The sequence below is a fragment of the Macaca nemestrina genome, chromosome 11 (assembly GCF_043159975.1).
Source record: "Macaca nemestrina isolate mMacNem1 chromosome 11, mMacNem.hap1, whole genome shotgun sequence".
NCBI lineage: Eukaryota > Metazoa > Chordata > Mammalia > Primates > Cercopithecidae > Macaca > Macaca nemestrina.
Window position 1 is genome coordinate 52,448,051 of NC_092135.1, and position 16,751 is coordinate 52,464,801.

At 36.2% G+C, this 16,751-nt stretch overlaps 1 long non-coding RNA gene across 1 annotated transcript; it reads right to left on the reverse strand.

Moving 5' to 3' along the window:
- Positions 1 to 208: 208 nt before the first annotated feature.
- LOC139356974 (uncharacterized) lies at positions 209 to 14,977 on the reverse strand. The gene is made up of 5 exons (XR_011609560.1): positions 14,874 to 14,977; positions 11,991 to 12,026; positions 9,879 to 10,002; positions 8,976 to 9,127; positions 209 to 318 (listed from the first exon to the last, which is right to left on the reverse strand). It is a non-coding gene; the product is annotated as an uncharacterized lncRNA (long non-coding RNA).
- Positions 14,978 to 16,751: the final 1,774 nt, after the last annotated feature.

The following is a 16,751-nucleotide window of genomic DNA, read 5'->3' on the forward strand; positions in this document are numbered from 1 at the left end:
ATGGTATGGTTTAGATACTAACCCAAAGATTTAATTCTGGATAACTGGATAATTTGAAGGAGGGCCATAGAGATTCATTTGCTCTCCTAAACCCATAGCCTTATTTAGATAAAATTTAGATTTGGAGATGTAAGTCAAGATGCAGAGAGTGCTTTGAACATGTACAGGGGAGAGAAAAACTTATACATATTTAACTGATAGTATTTACCAAGATTTGAAGCAGGTACTTTATATACCACATTTATGAAATCTCCATAATAGCCATGTGAATTAAACACTAGTTTTCCTATTATACAATAGATGATCTTCTAGAGTTACCTGTAAGAGAAATTCAGAGATATAAATTACAATGGGCTCTTTTACTTGGGACCATGCCAGCCTCCTTACTTAATGTCTTCTACCCAGCAATATTTCCTGGAGGGAAAGAACTTCTCTCTTGATCATTCTTAGGCTCTTCTTCCCTGAAATTTTCTTGCAGTGAGAGAAGAGCAAATATTTATGGGAACACTGACTAAGGCCTACTTGTTTCTTTGTGAAGTTATTTACCACCCGAGGAATTCTCACAATTGTGTAACCACAGAGAAACAAACCTATCTGTGGGCTGCATGACCCAAGTAGTTCCTGTCAGGTGGCCAAGCCAGGAGGAACACTTCTGACACCCAAATTTCCCGGATGAGTAGGGTTCTAGAATAGCAGGTTTCTCATATTAGTAAGGCCCAACTATTGATCATAAAGCTCAAGGTTTTCCAACTTGATTGGGTCCCCGCTGCCAAATCCAACTCTTTGTAAACATGTGTTTCTAAACATAAGAGGCAGCAGGGCATGTGATCCCCCTCTAGTGAGTCCAGCTGTGGTTGAGCCACGTATGGCTCTTCATGTTGTGCTAGAGCCTGGGGAACCCTGTCATTCACCAGCCCTGTGCCTGAGGATGTCTGTTTGAGAATTTCCTGTGGATTATTTGTGCTGCTTAGCTTAATTCTCAATTCAAAAATAGCTAAATGGAAAATATTTTCCCCATCCTGTTTTTTTGTATAACTGTAGGCATGGCTTGGGGCAGAAATGATATTGGCAGAATTTAGGAGGCAAAACTCAATATTGAACTCTACCTGTGTAAAAAAGACAGAAATATTTCCTTTATGCTATTTGCTTTACCATTTCTCAGCTTAGCACTTCACATTTTAAATGGAAATATTTCAAAGCAAATAAAATACCTAAAAAGTAGTCATGACATTCTATGTAGTAAAAAATAAACCTATCAGCAGAAAGGTGGGATTTATATTTCTGCAGAGTGTACCTTCTGAGTTATGTGAGCATTAAAAAAGATGGGAGAAGAGAAAGAGCTACTTCAATTATACAAGGATAAGTGTCACAGTGTTTTTAATTAAGAAAAAAAAAAAAAAACTGACCAAGGAGCAAAAGGGAGAGCTCTTGTTTTGGTAGTATCAGACTATTGATGAGAGTAGAAAATAGTCTGCATATGCCTATTAAGTTATTTTTTCTGCACTCTGCATCAATTCATATTACAGCTGTCAGAGTTGGTGCAGGTTTTCAAGCAAATTCAGGTAATGCATTCACTTTTCTTTTCCCCCATTTATTCTTCTCTCTAACATAGGGCCTTAAGTTGCCCTCAGACTTGCATCCTGCCTTATCATAACTAACCATGATATTTCTAGTAAAACTGGTGTCAACCTACTTGAAAGTACATTTCCATTTTTTCAGCAGACTAATTGTCTCCTTCAATCCAACATCTGCTTGCAGAGATTTTAAATTAAGCCCCAGAAGATTAAATAAGTTATATAGTTATTAGCAAAAAGAGACAGCACCAGAATATATCAAGAATTTAGTAAAATGCAAATGCTATACCAATATCAAGTATAGCAAAGTAAGTCTTCCAAATGCAAAAGCCTGACAGAAATCTATATATTTATTTTATTGTGTAGATGTCAATATAACACTTGTTAGTATGTATGAAATGGTGATTTGGAATCTTTCCTAAAGCAGCAAATGATAACTTATCCATGGATGTCTACACTATTTCCCTATTGACTGGCAATCTAATATTTAACTAAGCTAGCTTAAATTGAAGTACATTTCAATTGTATAATTTCCTTTGAGAGCAGATTGAAGTTTTAAAATTCAGTAGGCTGAGGTATATCAGATAAGACCACGCTAAGGGAGAAGACTGATTTTCTGTAACCGATTGCCTCCTAAGCAAGTGAAATAATGAAGAAATAACCTTGGGCTTTCAAACTGTAGAAACATAATATTTGTTTCAAAAATAACAAAATAACAAAAAGCAATTAAAAAACTGAACCCTTGACTTGTGAAAAAGTATATTAAGATCTATCTTAAAAAACCTATTAGACTTTGCTAGAAAATTCTTAGAGAATACCTGAGGCTATTATTTCTATGGCAAAACGATGAAGATTTGGGTATTCAGTTATTTGCCTATAGACTCTTTATTCATTAATAAACATGTATTAAGCATTAATTCCTGAAACCCGATATAAAAGGTAAAAGAAAATTACTGGCAATTAGTTATATCAGGTTGCTAGTACCTAAAATGGTGGGAATCATAAAATAATCAAATAATAAAAAATAACTTGTATTTTAAATTTACAAAACAGTTTAATGAATTGTTTTTATTAAATATATGTTTGTAACCATAACATTCATATCAATATAAATAGATACATGGCAGTGCTTGACAAGTTGTACCAAGTATTACAATTTTACATTTAATTTAGCCAGAAATTGTTTCTAATATATGCTCAGAATGCTTTAAGCAACAAATGCCATCACCAGTGTTTAGGCCCCCAGAAGTGGGGTTTGAAACACTAAGCTGTAAAATATATTGGGCTTGTTTTTCTTTTTCTCATGTTGTGAACATCCTAAGACTCTTTGAAATTGAATGTTGCTATTTTCAGAAGACAGTAAATGTGTGCCTTTTCAAAATCTTTTGATAGTGTATGCCATTTTTTTTTTTTTTTTTACCACAATAATACTTTTAGAGCATTTTGGTATTTTTCAACTAATATATTTCTTCTTTTCTGCTGCACAGTCTTGAAGTCCTGTCAGATTTCCCCATATGATCAACTCACTCCACATTCCGATGAATAGGTATAAGATCCATGCTGCCCAATTCTTCTATATGCCCAGGATACATAAATAAGGAGCTATCATTAAGAGCTTCACTGCGCTACCACTTGTTCATATAAGTTATTAAAAACAGGAGCAACTCTGTTCCCAAAAATGTTTCCACTGACAGCTCTAGGGAAACTAGAAAGCAGTAGCTGATATAAATGTAAAAAGGGAAGTGACTTTACAATATATGTCTTTCTTTCTTTATTTTCTAGGCTACAAAACTATGTTGAATTTCAACTTCATATTTGATTTTTACTGCATTGAAAAACTTCAGTAGTTATTTTTAACAATTTTTTATTCTTTCCAATACATACTGGTTGAAAATAAAATTAATCAAATTATTTCATTATATTGTTTTTCAGAGTTAATGAAATAAAAGTTTGATAACTTGTGTTTTTTATTCTTTCCCCCTTCTTTAGCTACTTCAGGAATATTAGCTTCCTTTACATTTTTAAAAAAATTTTAAATTTATGAGTAATACATTTCTCTATCTTTTCCAAGAGATTTGCATCTTATACTACTTTTTTGAGTAGACATGGTCAAGTATCATTGAAGGGGCAGCCAATTCCTGCTCTGTGAGGCCATTTTAACACCGCTGCCCCGGCCGGGCGCGGTGGCTCACGCCTGTAATCCCAGCACTTTGGAAGGCCGAGGCGGGCGGATCACAAGGTCAGGAGATCGAGACCATGGTGAAACCCCGTCTCTACTAAAAATAGAAAAAAATTAGCCGGGCGCAGTGGCGGGCGCCTGTAGTCCCAGCTACTCGGGAGGCTGAGGCCGGAGAATGGCGTGAACCTGGGAGGCGGAGCTTGCAGTGAGCCGAGATTGCGCCACTGCACTCCAGCCTGGGTGACAGAGCGAGACTCCGTCTCAAAAAAAAAAAAAAAAAAAAAAAAACACCGCTGCCCCTAACCCAGAAATGCTTGTGTTACCATAGGTATTAATTACCAGGTCCTTCAGCAACATGATGTCAAAATATGCACTTGATATATTCAAATAACTCATTGAAAAATAAATCGAAAAATTTCTTGGCTTCAGTGGCCAGGCTATTAAATATTCTTTTTTTCTTGGATGGAGTTTCACTCTTGTCACCCAGGCTGGAGTGCAATGTTGCAATCTTGGCTCACTGCAACCTCTGCCCACCGGGTTCAAGCCATTCTCCTGCCTCAGCCTCCTAAGTAACTGAGATTACAGGCGTCTATCACCACACCCAGCTAATTTTTGTATTTTTAGTAAAGATGGAGTTTTGCCATGTTAGCCAGGCTGGTTTTGAACTCCTGACCTTAAGAAAGTGAAATAATAAAGAAGTAACTTTGGGCTTTCACACTTTAGACACAGAATATTTGTGTGTGATCCACCTGCCTTGACCTCTCAAAGTGCTGGGATTACAGGCATGAGCTACCGTGCCTGCCCATAAATATTTAATTCTTTAGCATCTCACTTTTGTATTCTTGGGTTCATATTTATGACCAGGTCTTGACACTGTGTCTTCAAGTAGCCTCTTGACTCCTGCCACAAATTACAGCTGTATATTGTGTTATCTCAATTACCTAAAATCATGACTATTTTCCTTTTTTAAGAAAATCAAACTTTGAGTACTTAGGTATATGTTTTAAACAAAACACGGTAATGAGAGCCTTTACATATTCAATAATTTAGCAGTCCAATTATATCCTTCTGTCCTCTAAGTCAACATGTTTCAATAGTGAGAGCATAGTAATTTTAAATCTACCTATATGGAAACCATGTTCTTTTTTAAACAGAAAAGCAACCTTTTAGCTTTGATATGAGGCAATTATGTTTTTCAGTAATATCTGGGATCTATTCTACCTGTTACAATTCTGCATGTCGTAATAAGCCACATAAAACTGTTGTAGGAATTGAAGGGCTTGGGAAGTAATGCCTTTGACTCTTTGCTTACATAACTCCCTGGCAGAAATTTTTCCTTCCAGTAAAAATATAATTTGAAAAGCTGGTTACTGCTCAAATCAAGTGTACCTGGGAGCTCACTAGATAAAGGAGATTTTTTTTTTTTTTTTTTTGAGATCTAGTCTTGCTCTGCCGCCCAGGCTGGAGTGCAGTAGCGTGATCTAGGCTCACTGCAAGCTCTGCCTCCTGGGTTCACACTATTCTCCTGCCTCAGCCTCCCGAGTAGTTGGGACTACTGGCACAGGCCACCACGCTCGGCTAATTTTTTGTATTTTTAGTAGAGGCGGGCTTTCACCATGTTAGCCAGGATGGTCTGGATCTCTTCATCTTGTGATCTGCCCCCCTTGACCTCCCAAAGTGCTGGGATTATAGGTGTGAGCCACCCGCATCTGGCCTAAAGGAGATTTGTGATAACAACTGAAAGAATGAAAAAAAGGCAAAAAGATAGTAGTTTAGAAGGTAAGTAGAATAATAATTATATGATTTCAGCTTTATTTTTAAGAAAAAAGGACTCATTCCAAATTAAATGTGGTTCCTGTTATCTGTGAAAACATTGAAAAGTTTAATGTTTTTATATTCTACTTATATTATTTCCAAGTTAAAAACCTCAAATAAGTCTTTTAAGACAAAGTATGCATATCATTTACTTTAAAGATAACTATTGCAGCTAAGAAACAAAAAAAAAGATATTTCTTGAAAAATTTTAATTATCTTACACTCAAATATCTTGTGATTACATGCTGGAATCAAATACACAATATTTTTAAAGATCCTAAAGCAGTATACTTAATTCTATCAAGGAAAAACTATTCAACATATATACCCTTCATATCTAAGTTTCCCTGAATCAGGTTTCTAATTCAGGAGGTTGCTTGGAAAGGCTGATGTATGAAGTGCTCTAATTTCCACTTGCATTAGAATGCCGAGGTCCATTCCTTCTAAACATTTTCCAAAAACATTTTTGAGTATATCATTTATTCATTCATCCTTTCAATTGATCTGACAAAGATTTTTTGAGCTCCAGCTACATCCTATGTTCTGTGTTTGGGATGTCACGGTAAACAAGAAAGGCAAAATCAATTTGCTCTCAAGGGATTTATACTCTAATCAGGGAAATCCACACTTGTTTATATGCTCATATAAACAAGTATGTTTATATCTTTATGTGCTTATATATGTTATAATCATGTATACAAATTAATAATTAAAATAACTTTAGATATTTAAAAAAATCCTGGATGACATTAGCCAGGATAACCTGGCAAGGCCATTTTAAGAAGAATGCATTTCAGCTGCGTCATGAATAGGAAAATAAGCCAGCCAAGCAAATGTCTGATGTAAGATGTCTTCAGATAGAGGAAACTACAAGAACTGAACTTCTGAGACTGGTACAAGGTAAGAGATAGACGTAGACAGTAGTGGCCAGATGGAAAAAGATCTTATAGGCCTTAGAAGGAAGGAAGGGAATTTTTGTTTATTTTCTTTTCTAATAATATTATAATAAGGATTTTTATCATAGGAAATATGGGATCTGATTTATACTTTAAAAGACCAAATGGAAAGCGAGCTCTAATTAAACTAAATGGAAAGTGGACTAACTCTGGTAAGGTGTAGATTTAACTATGTTAATCTATCCTAGCACTGTTTCAGTTTAAAAGACAATGTGCTGTGTTAGTATGATTCTTTGTACAATCTTTCATACTAGAGGTAAGAAAAAGAAGTTTCAGTCAGAAACCTCCAAGAGTGTTCCTTATCTCTGGGCTTTACTAAGATACCCTTTTCATTTCTCTCTAGCCTTTCATGCCAGAACAGAAAGAAGCTTTCACCCAGTGGCATAGGGACCAGTTAGTTGATTCATTGTCTCTAGCAAACTTTCCTCTTATTCCACCACCAATTCCAGCCAACAAATTGGGAATCTATGGGTATTTGTTTCAAAGAGCTCACAGCCTCATTCACAACCAAAAATATTGCAGAGTGTACTCTGCAGTAAGAGCTATACCATAGTGTGAACACATTGCAAAATAAGACAGACAGAAGAGAGAGAACACTTCTGTCTTGGGGAAGTTAGGGAAGATTGTATAGAGTTGTGTTTGAGTGAGACCTAAAGACATCTAAAGTGGTTTTAGGAAGAGAAAATATGAATATAAAATTTTCTCTAAATTACAAGGAAAAGTAGCATGAATTAGAGCATGTAAGTATGATCATATATGATTTTTAAATAAATGGAAAAGCATATGACTTCATCAGAAAAAGTGAAGATTTTTATGTCACTGGCAGTGGTAGCAAATAAAATGAAACAATTTATTGTTTGTACCCATGGTAAGGCATATGAGCATTAATTTTTCAGGCCTTTAATGGAGAGTCAGCAAATAATTTTTGAGCATCAGGGTGACCACCAAATTGCTAAGGAAGAGTGTAAAGAATGGATTGAAGGAGCAAAAGGGCAAGAAACTAGCAGCAGGAAAACCTGTTAGAAGTCTTTGAAGTGATCTAGGTTAGATCAGCTAAGGGGCTGGACAACGAGAGATGGAATCAAATAGGGAAGAGAGATGAACTAAAGAATGATGTTGGTGTAGAAATGATAGGGTTCATATGTGAATCAGGTTTATCTGCAAGAATAAGTGACATTAATGAAATTTATCAAGCTTCAGGCTTAGACTACTTACTGGATGCGGATGCTGGCAACCTACTAATCTATGACGTGGCTCAGGTATTCCAAGGATTATAGTCACTTGTTAGGCTAGAACTTCACCTAAATCTCCTCGTAATCATCCTAACTTCCAGTTTCTTTTTTTTCTTCCCCCATCGTTGGTGTTTGGTATTTGAATAATGAATGTGGCTCTCTTCAAGTAAGGTGCAATATGCTTTGTGTTTTAAGTTGCAAATATCTCCTGCCTACTAGTTTTGCCAGTGTGTTTAATGTTTGTTGTATTTTTCATAGATGAATTGATTTTGGTTGAGCCATTGCTCCTAACAGGTAATAAAGTCACATATTGTTTTCAGTCCTCCTTTATAAAGCAGCCATATTTTTCACTTATGGCTGATTCACATCTTCTCATGAATTTAATTTTCTTCCATCCACATTAATTATCTAACTAAAGATGATATAGAGTTGTAATATCATATCAGTGATATAAATTGCCTATTACATAAAGTTAAGATATATTCAGTTACAAATAACAAAAGAGTCAATACAACTAATTTTTAATGAGAGATTTTTATGTTATATATAAAAAGAATAGTGCAACTACCAGGTTGGTTAATTGAAAAACTAAATATAAAGCAAAGAAATAGTTTCCTTCCGTCATCTTGCACTGCTATGTTTGTCACACTAGGTTATGTTTTCATGGTATCACAGGTACCTTAAAAAGATATCACCTGTTCTGATAAAAAGATATCACCTTTTCTGTGATATCACTTTTTAAGGTATCACAGAAAAATGAATAATTCTTATGTTGTGTCCCTTTACAAGGGTTTGAAAACTTTACTAGATGGTGTTGTCTAGACTTCCTCTCACATCTCATTGGCCATTTATACAACACTTGCTCTATCTAAGCCAATCAAATGTGATGGCAAGAATAATGAAACCACTATGATTGCCTTAGACTCATCCTTCTCTGAAATGCATGACCATCTAATACCTGAGCAAAATCAGGGTTTTATGTGAAAAGATGGAGGAGCATGGAATATGATTTTCTAAATAGGCAACTAATAGTATTCATCACTACAGTATTCCTGAAGGATGTTTCTTTTGGAATATTTTATGATTTGTCAATTACATACCTTGATCTCTGGGTAGATAGTGCTCCCTGAATACCTGTCCCAACCTTGGAGCTTTCAGCATTAATTGGTCACTCATTTGGAGAAGACAGAGGAAAAAAAAAAGTCATCAGAGTTCTTACCTATTGCGACACAGTCTCAGGAATTTGAACCGGGCATTGGCAAATTTCAATATTGGTCCTTGTTCTACTGCCCTTCCAGTGCCATCCATCATGCTATTAGGAATCTGGTCCATACGTGCTGTCTGTGGCTGCTCAGAAACTCCCTAGGAGAACTTTAAGTATTTTCTTCCGATTAGTAGCTTTCTGTTTCAAACTCATCTATTTTGACCAAAGTGTAACTGTCTTCTAGACTCAGAAGCATTTCTGATTCATATAAGAAGCTAAGCTCTATCTTTGTATTCACTGGAAGTAATGGGTTAAAAAAATTCATTTCTCAAGCAATAGAAATGTATTTTTACAAAGATCTGAAGGTTCTAAAGATTATTCAAAAGAGGACACTGTTTGAAGCAGCATTTTCTAGTTTGCTGCCTATTTGACATTTGGCCATGCACTGATTATATCACATCTCAAAAGCAGCACTTTCCCACCTCCATTTCTGTACTATCCCATTGAAATAATACACATTAGAGGGCACTGACATTGTGAGGCGCTGCTCCAAGAAGTTCTTAGGACCTGGGGCAGAAGCTACAGATTAGAAGACCATGAAAATGATGAGTATTGTTTCAGACACTAGCTAGCTTCCATTTTTGGAGGAACCAAAGTGTTGAAATTCCAAGTAGTCAGAGAGGTGAAAATTTTAAATTATGGATTGATCATCCTCTTCACATCTCCCAGAAGCCATGGAGTAAATATTTTACAAACAATTAATTTTTGATCTCCAGTTACCCAAGAATGATCTGATTACTTTCTATGAGTGAAAAGTTGTGGTATAGTGATAACAGTAAAAAAAAAGAATATTCTAGTGATTATTGCAAATGTCATCTCTTCATGCAGGAATATAGCATTAAAACAATTGGGACTTACCAGCTCTGTATATGTGTGGGGCCACAAAGAAATTCTAATGAAATCCCACGCTAGTGTAATAAATGTTTTAGTTTTGCAATCTATATATTTCCTGAAATTCAACAGAAAGCATGTCTTCAGTGTCCTGAGCATTTAAAACAAGAAGAAAACTTTATTTAAAAGGGTTTTGATGGCAGAAGAGAAAAGTTAAAGTTTTCATTTCTTTCATCCTTTTATCTACCTTAGTTTTTCTGCATTTCACATCTGTCTTTCTTCTCTGAATACCAAAAGTAATTGATGTTAACTTGATAGGGTCTCACAAATAATTTAAATTATTAAAATGTAGTTCCTGCAGGTATAAAGAATGTATCTATGCCATTTTATTCTTCACTATTTCAGAATGACGTCCTGCCCTCCTACCCACGGTGTAGCCTTCTCCACTTATCTGAACACGAACGACATCTTTTATGTATAAAGACTAAAGTGAAGTGCCATGAATCATTTCTTTTTTAATGTTTCCCATGGAGCATTTCCTCTCCCTGTCAAATAGAAATCCACTTTATTCTCTTTTACAGTTAAACCTTAATGTATTTTCTTTTTGCTTGGAGTATTTTTCTATTTTACTTGGTTTCTGCCTTGCTTCTTACATCAGGGTCATTTGCTCCATCACTCTAGGTGTCCATGCTATCTTTTTGTAACCTGACCTTGTTCAGGGAAATAGGTCTCTCAAAAGCACTAACTGTCCGAAACCATGACTATTTATAATAGGATGGTATAGTACACAGTAAGGATCCCCAAACCCTGGGCCTACTGGTACTGGTGTGTGGCCTGTTAGCAACTGGGCTGCACAGCAGGAGGTGAGGTGAGCAGGCAAGATAATGTTACTGCCTGAGCTCCACCTCCTGTCAGACCAGCGGTGGCATTCGATTCTAGGAGGATCACAAACTCCACTGTGAACTGCGCATGTGAAGAATCTAAGTTGCATGCACCTTATGAGAATCTACCTAATGCCTGATGACATGGGATGGAACAGTTTCATCCCAAAACCATCTCCCCTGCCCACTCTGACCATCGTGGAGAAATTGTCTTCCACAAAACCAGTTCCTGATGCCAAAAAGGTTGGGGACCGCTGGCACAGAGAGTCAAAACCTGATTATGAATTATAAAGTTTTATAAAATTAAATAAATGAAACCTGAGAAGTAACCATTACAATTACCAAAAACAGAATAGAGTTGTATATTTTTTAATTAACCATATGTATAGTGTAATAGAAGAAATCTTTACCATAGAGTCAGAAGATGCCCCTAACAAGCTCTATGAACTTATACAAGGCTTTTCTCAGCCTCGTCATCTGCTTCCACATTTATAAATATATGGAAATATATGAATCTTGAACTAAATGATCACTGTGACCCCTTCCAGGTCAAATGATCTTGATTATCAATATAATAATAGGTTATTTTATTTTTATCTTAATCAACTGGAAATGGACTTTTTAATAAAAGCATTAACATGGAATGCTTCCTCTTCTTATGTGGAAACAACTCCTAAAGCACAAACTTGTAATTATGGTGCAGAGGAATCTTATCATAGGTTGCAGATTTTTAGGCAGTTTTCCATAATGATTTAGAAATTATATTAGGGAAACTTATGATGGGGTCAGTTACTTATAATGTTTATTTTATTAGAGAATATAGTATACATTTTGATGGAATAAAAGCTATTTGGGAGGATATTGCCCTGTTCTCTCACTCAATTTTTTACATGTCTTTTATTCTACAGTTGCTGTCTAAGTCTTAATATCAAAATTTGCTCCCTATGTGGAAAATCTATTGGGTAACTATCCATTTGCTACCTAATCTGGGTAATGTTGTAGAACAGGTCTGTTCTCCATCATATATCCCTGTCTATCCAAATCGATGTTGTCTTTAGTGTGAATAATGAATATTTAGATAAACAATTTGAATAGAAATGGATATAACTAAAACTATTCAGTTCTGGGGTTTGGGATAGTAAGAGTTCAAAGAGCAAGAGTTTGAATGTGAAGGAGGGGTTGGGTAATATTTTCTTGGGGAAGCAGAATGCCTTAGTGAAAAGGGTACAAGAGTTCATATAAGGAAAGATAGACTCACTCAATTTCTTTTTCTTCTACTTGCTATCTGGGTGACCTGAAACAAAGGAATTGGCCAGATATGTATGTTAGGATTCACAGTTGTAGGTCGAAGAAACAAACTCTGGCTGATAAGTACAACTTGATTTATTAGAAGGATTTATACATGGCTCAGAGAAGCAGTAGAAGAATGAGTGTTGCATTTCCATTATAATTATAATTACATTATAATTACATAGAATAGTAATGATGGTATGTGGTAAATATACAATTTTTGAAGCTGGTGTTATACTGATATTGTTTGACATTTAGTCAAATACTCTAAAAACGGCTATTTGATAAGAACATGAAGAACTTAAATTGGACATTAGCTAGTGAATGATTAGAAATTCTATCATGATCTGTTCATTTAATTTTGTCTTGTCCTTTCTGAAAATGAATCTATAATTTGTAACTCTCAGGTAATAAAACAATATTGAAATCTTCACATAGTTCTATTGATTAAAATTTTATTTAGGAGATATAGACGTTAAAACAATCTTATAATAAAATTATCACACCATTAAGATGGTTACCAGAAAGACTTCAGTATTTTTACTAGTTCTTTGTTTTACTTTTTTTTTCCTCTTAGTTCTCTTAGTGTTTTTTTTTTTTTTTTTTCCCAATCTTTCTAATTATCACCTACTCTACCTATAGGCATCTTAGTTAGTTTTGGCCATATACATTTACTCAGAATTCCAGAAGAAAATTAGATTGTATAGTACATGTTTGATTTCCCTTTATGTTAGCTTGACAAATAGCAAGTGACAAGATTAGCCATCCAGGAATCCACAATTAAAGAATATGGTTTAATCATAACCATGTTAATCAGACTGGCAGAAATTTTGCTCAGTCCTCTGATAAACCAGTAACAAAAATTACCAAAGTCCTCGTTGGTGTAAAGGGAGGCAAGGATAATTTGTGAAAATGATAAATTTTGCTGGAAAGATACAGAGGTTTACTCATTATGTTTTCTAGAATGTTTTCATTATATTTTCTAAAATAAGAGAATTAGCTTATGGTGTGAGATTCGGGGTTCTTGAGTTTTAGAATTTTAACTGTTTTCAATGAAAAAGAAACATTCATTACGCACAATACTGTTGTTATGACCATTTTACTTTAAAAAAAATAATTTACAAACAAGGACAGCACGTGTTTTAAGTTATGCTTCTTTGCATTATCCATGACCTGTGAAACTGTTATTACCATCAGTGAAAGGATGAAAGAAATCCTCTGACCTTGGAAAACAGTAACCATTTACCTTTAGTCACCAACACTTTCTTGTGATGAGATGTTCTGTCAGTGGCTATACTTATACTTGTTATCTCAGGGTAAATGACTATGTACTGTTTCATTCATACACTGATTTGCAGATGCGCAAATTAGAGACGTCTACTAGCTAACATTCCTTTTCACCCAAACTGCAGAGGAGAGATGCTTTCACTCTATTAGTTATATGATTACTTTGCTGAGACCATTTAATGCTAATATGTGCTTTTGTCTGCATTCATCTTTTTGCTTTTAGTTGTTGTTACCCCCCTCCTCATGTGCCTCAGCCTTGCTATTGGAGCCATCTACCTGGCTGACTTAGTCTCTATTTCCATAGAAAATAGACATGTACGAGTTTAATAATTCCCTATGACATGGCAAAAAAAAAAAAAAAAAAAAAAAAAAGCCCTGTAGAGACTTATAAACTATTCTTTACAGGCACCTAAGAGTGAAATATCACATTGCATGATAAGAATAGTGATGTGACACAATTAATGGTCTGTGCTAGAACTGCCATAGTGAGGCTTTTCATATTTTTAGTCATCAGTCATCCATTGAATATGTATTAATACATGTGTGTATTAGAGTTCTCCAGAGAAACAGAACCCGTAACATATATATACAAAAAGATATAAAGAAAGAGACGTATTAGGAGGAACTGGCTCATGAAAGATTACGGAGGCTGAGAAGTCCCACAATTTTCTGCAAGCTGGAGGCTCAGGAAAGCTGGTGATGTAGTTCTAGTTAAAACCTGAGGCCTGAGAAGCAGTGGAGCTGATGATGTACTCCCAGTTTTAAAGGCCAAAATCCTGAGAAGCAGGGAGCTGGAGTCTGAAGGCCCAAGAACCAAGAGCACTGATGTCTGAGGGCAGGAGAAGATGAATGTCTCAGTTTAAGCAGAGAGAGCAACTTTGCCCTTTCTCTGCCTTTTTATTCTTTTCAGGCCCTCAGTAGGTTGAATGGTGCCCATTGGTGAGGGCAGATCTTCTTCACTCAGTCCACTGATTCAAATGCTAATCTCTTCCAGAACACCCTCTTAGACACACCCAGAAATAATGTTTTACCAGCTATGTGGGCATCTCTTAGCTCATCCAAACTGACACAAAATCTTAACTCTCACAACACCACATCTCTCTCTCTTCCTTTCTCCCTTTCTCCCTTTCTCCCTTTCTCCCTTCCTCCCTTCCTCCCTTCCTCCCTTCCTCCCTTCCTACCTTCCTTCCTTCTTTTCTTTTCTTTTCTTTCCTTTCCTTTCCTTTCCTTTCCTTTCCTTTCTTTTCCTCCCTTCCCTTCCCTTCCCCTCCCCTCCCCTCCCCTCCCCTCCTTTCCCCTCCCCTCCCCTCCCTTCCCCTCCCTTCCCTTCCCTTCCCTTCCCTTCCCTTTCTTTCATACCATTATCTGTTCAGGCAGAAAGTAAAAGTCATAATAAAGTATTTTGATAGTAGTATAGTCTAAATTCAGACAGACCTATGTTTGAATCCTGACCCATTCTCTTACTAGCAAGTTTACTTAGCGTCCATGAAATGGGTTTTACCTTTTGGGATTATTCTGAGGATATGATCAATTGATAAGCTTAAAGTGGCAAACAGGGTCTTACCGAATCTGGGTCCCACTCTTAGGTGTGTAGTTTTGGGAAATAAACTGCTTCATGATGCTCTAATGCAGATACATTTATGTTGTAGATTCCCTGAGGACTGTAAATCACATTGCTATGATGAAGGTGTTTGGTGACAAGGACATAGCAGTACAGTGATTGTGATGCCATGGAGCTAGTATAAGTAGGATAAGTGGTTTTATTCTATATATAGCCATGGGCAAGAGGAGATGGGTATCCCTTTGGATATTTATATTTTGTCATTCCTTAAAAAATTACATTGCTAAGGCCAGGCGCGGTGGCTCAAGCCTGTAATCCCAGCACTTTGGGAGGCCGAGGCGGGTGGATCACAAGGTCAGGAGATCGAGACCACAGTGAAACCCCGTCTCTACTGAAAATACAAAAAATTAGCCGGGCGCGGTGGCGGGCGCCTGTAGTCCCAGCTACTCAGGAGGCTGAGGCAGGAGAATGGCGGGAACCCGGGAGGCGGAGCTTGCAGTGAGCCGAGATCGCGCCACTGCACTCCAGCCTGGGCAACAGCGTGAGACTCCGTCTCAAAAAAAAAAAAAAAAAAAAAAAAAAATTACATTGCTTCAAAAATAATTTTCACTTTATAATTCATTTATACTTTTTTTTTTAAGTAACTTTCAGTCATATAAAATTTGTAATGGTAATGATTCAAGAGAATCCCAAAATTGTGTTTAATAAAAGTTTTACAAATAGCTTTTCTACATTCCTTTATCTGTCATTACATTTGATTTGTTTTTAATTGTCTTTGATTTTCTCCCTTTCCCATTCTTGGAGCATCTCTCACTATACTCTCTCCATGACCCTCAGTGATTACCTAGGTCCTACTTCCTTAGTAGATCAGGCCTGTGTTCTTTAGTTCATCAATTGCTTACAATTCTAACTATAAACTTATCTGATTCTCAACTATCTCTCTCTCCTTGCCTTTAATCACAAATGGTGTAGGGTACTTCTCTTTCTTCAGGTCAAACTAGGTCAACCCAGGTCAATCTCCTATGTTCCTGACTTCTATCTCTTAAGAGACTGTGAGCTCTTCAAGGTCAGTTATTATGTCCTAACCACTTTGGTCTTCTCTAGCAGGTGTGCAGATGGCCTCCTTATATCCGCTGGGCCTTACCATTTGAATGACTAAACTGGACGTTCTTTGCTTGGGCTTGCTCTAGCACCCCAAGTACCTCACTCTACTGACACGCACTGCATGTGGAGATCCTAGATAATTAATCCCTCCCTTCCCCAACCCAGGTTCCGCTCTCAAATGATGACTTCTAAAAGTTGGTATATAAATATTCCAGCCGTCTTGCTCCTCAGGCAGGATAACTAGGATGAACGTGCTCTATATTGGCTACCAGAATTCATCAGTCTGATTCAATTCTAGTTGACCCACAGTAATGCTTAATAATGTACCTTTCATCAGTTGTTATCTTTTCCCTGTTTCTCTTTGCTTTCCACTTCCCCTACCCAGGTGCTTCCCTGGATCACTTCCCAAGGAAATAACTTGCAAACAAATCTCAGTGTCAGGGTTTGCTTTCAGGGATATGTAAAAAAAACAAAAATGTTTTCTACACCCAGCTCTGAGACTATCACATAGAGCATTATAAGTGTTTGTTGAATGAATAAATGAATAAAATTAACAAATCATGAATCTTGCCATGTTACTTGAATTCATGTGAGCTAAACTGTGTTTTAAGGTTTTAAATAACTCAGCTACTACTCTTGCCATATTTTTGCACTACATGTTATTCAGTATCTTGTCTATATTGTAGTAAACTTAGATTATCTTTGCTATAAATTGCTTTATCATGTCAGTACATATTCTTTCATGTTAATATTTTTCTAGATTGTAAAAACATTCCC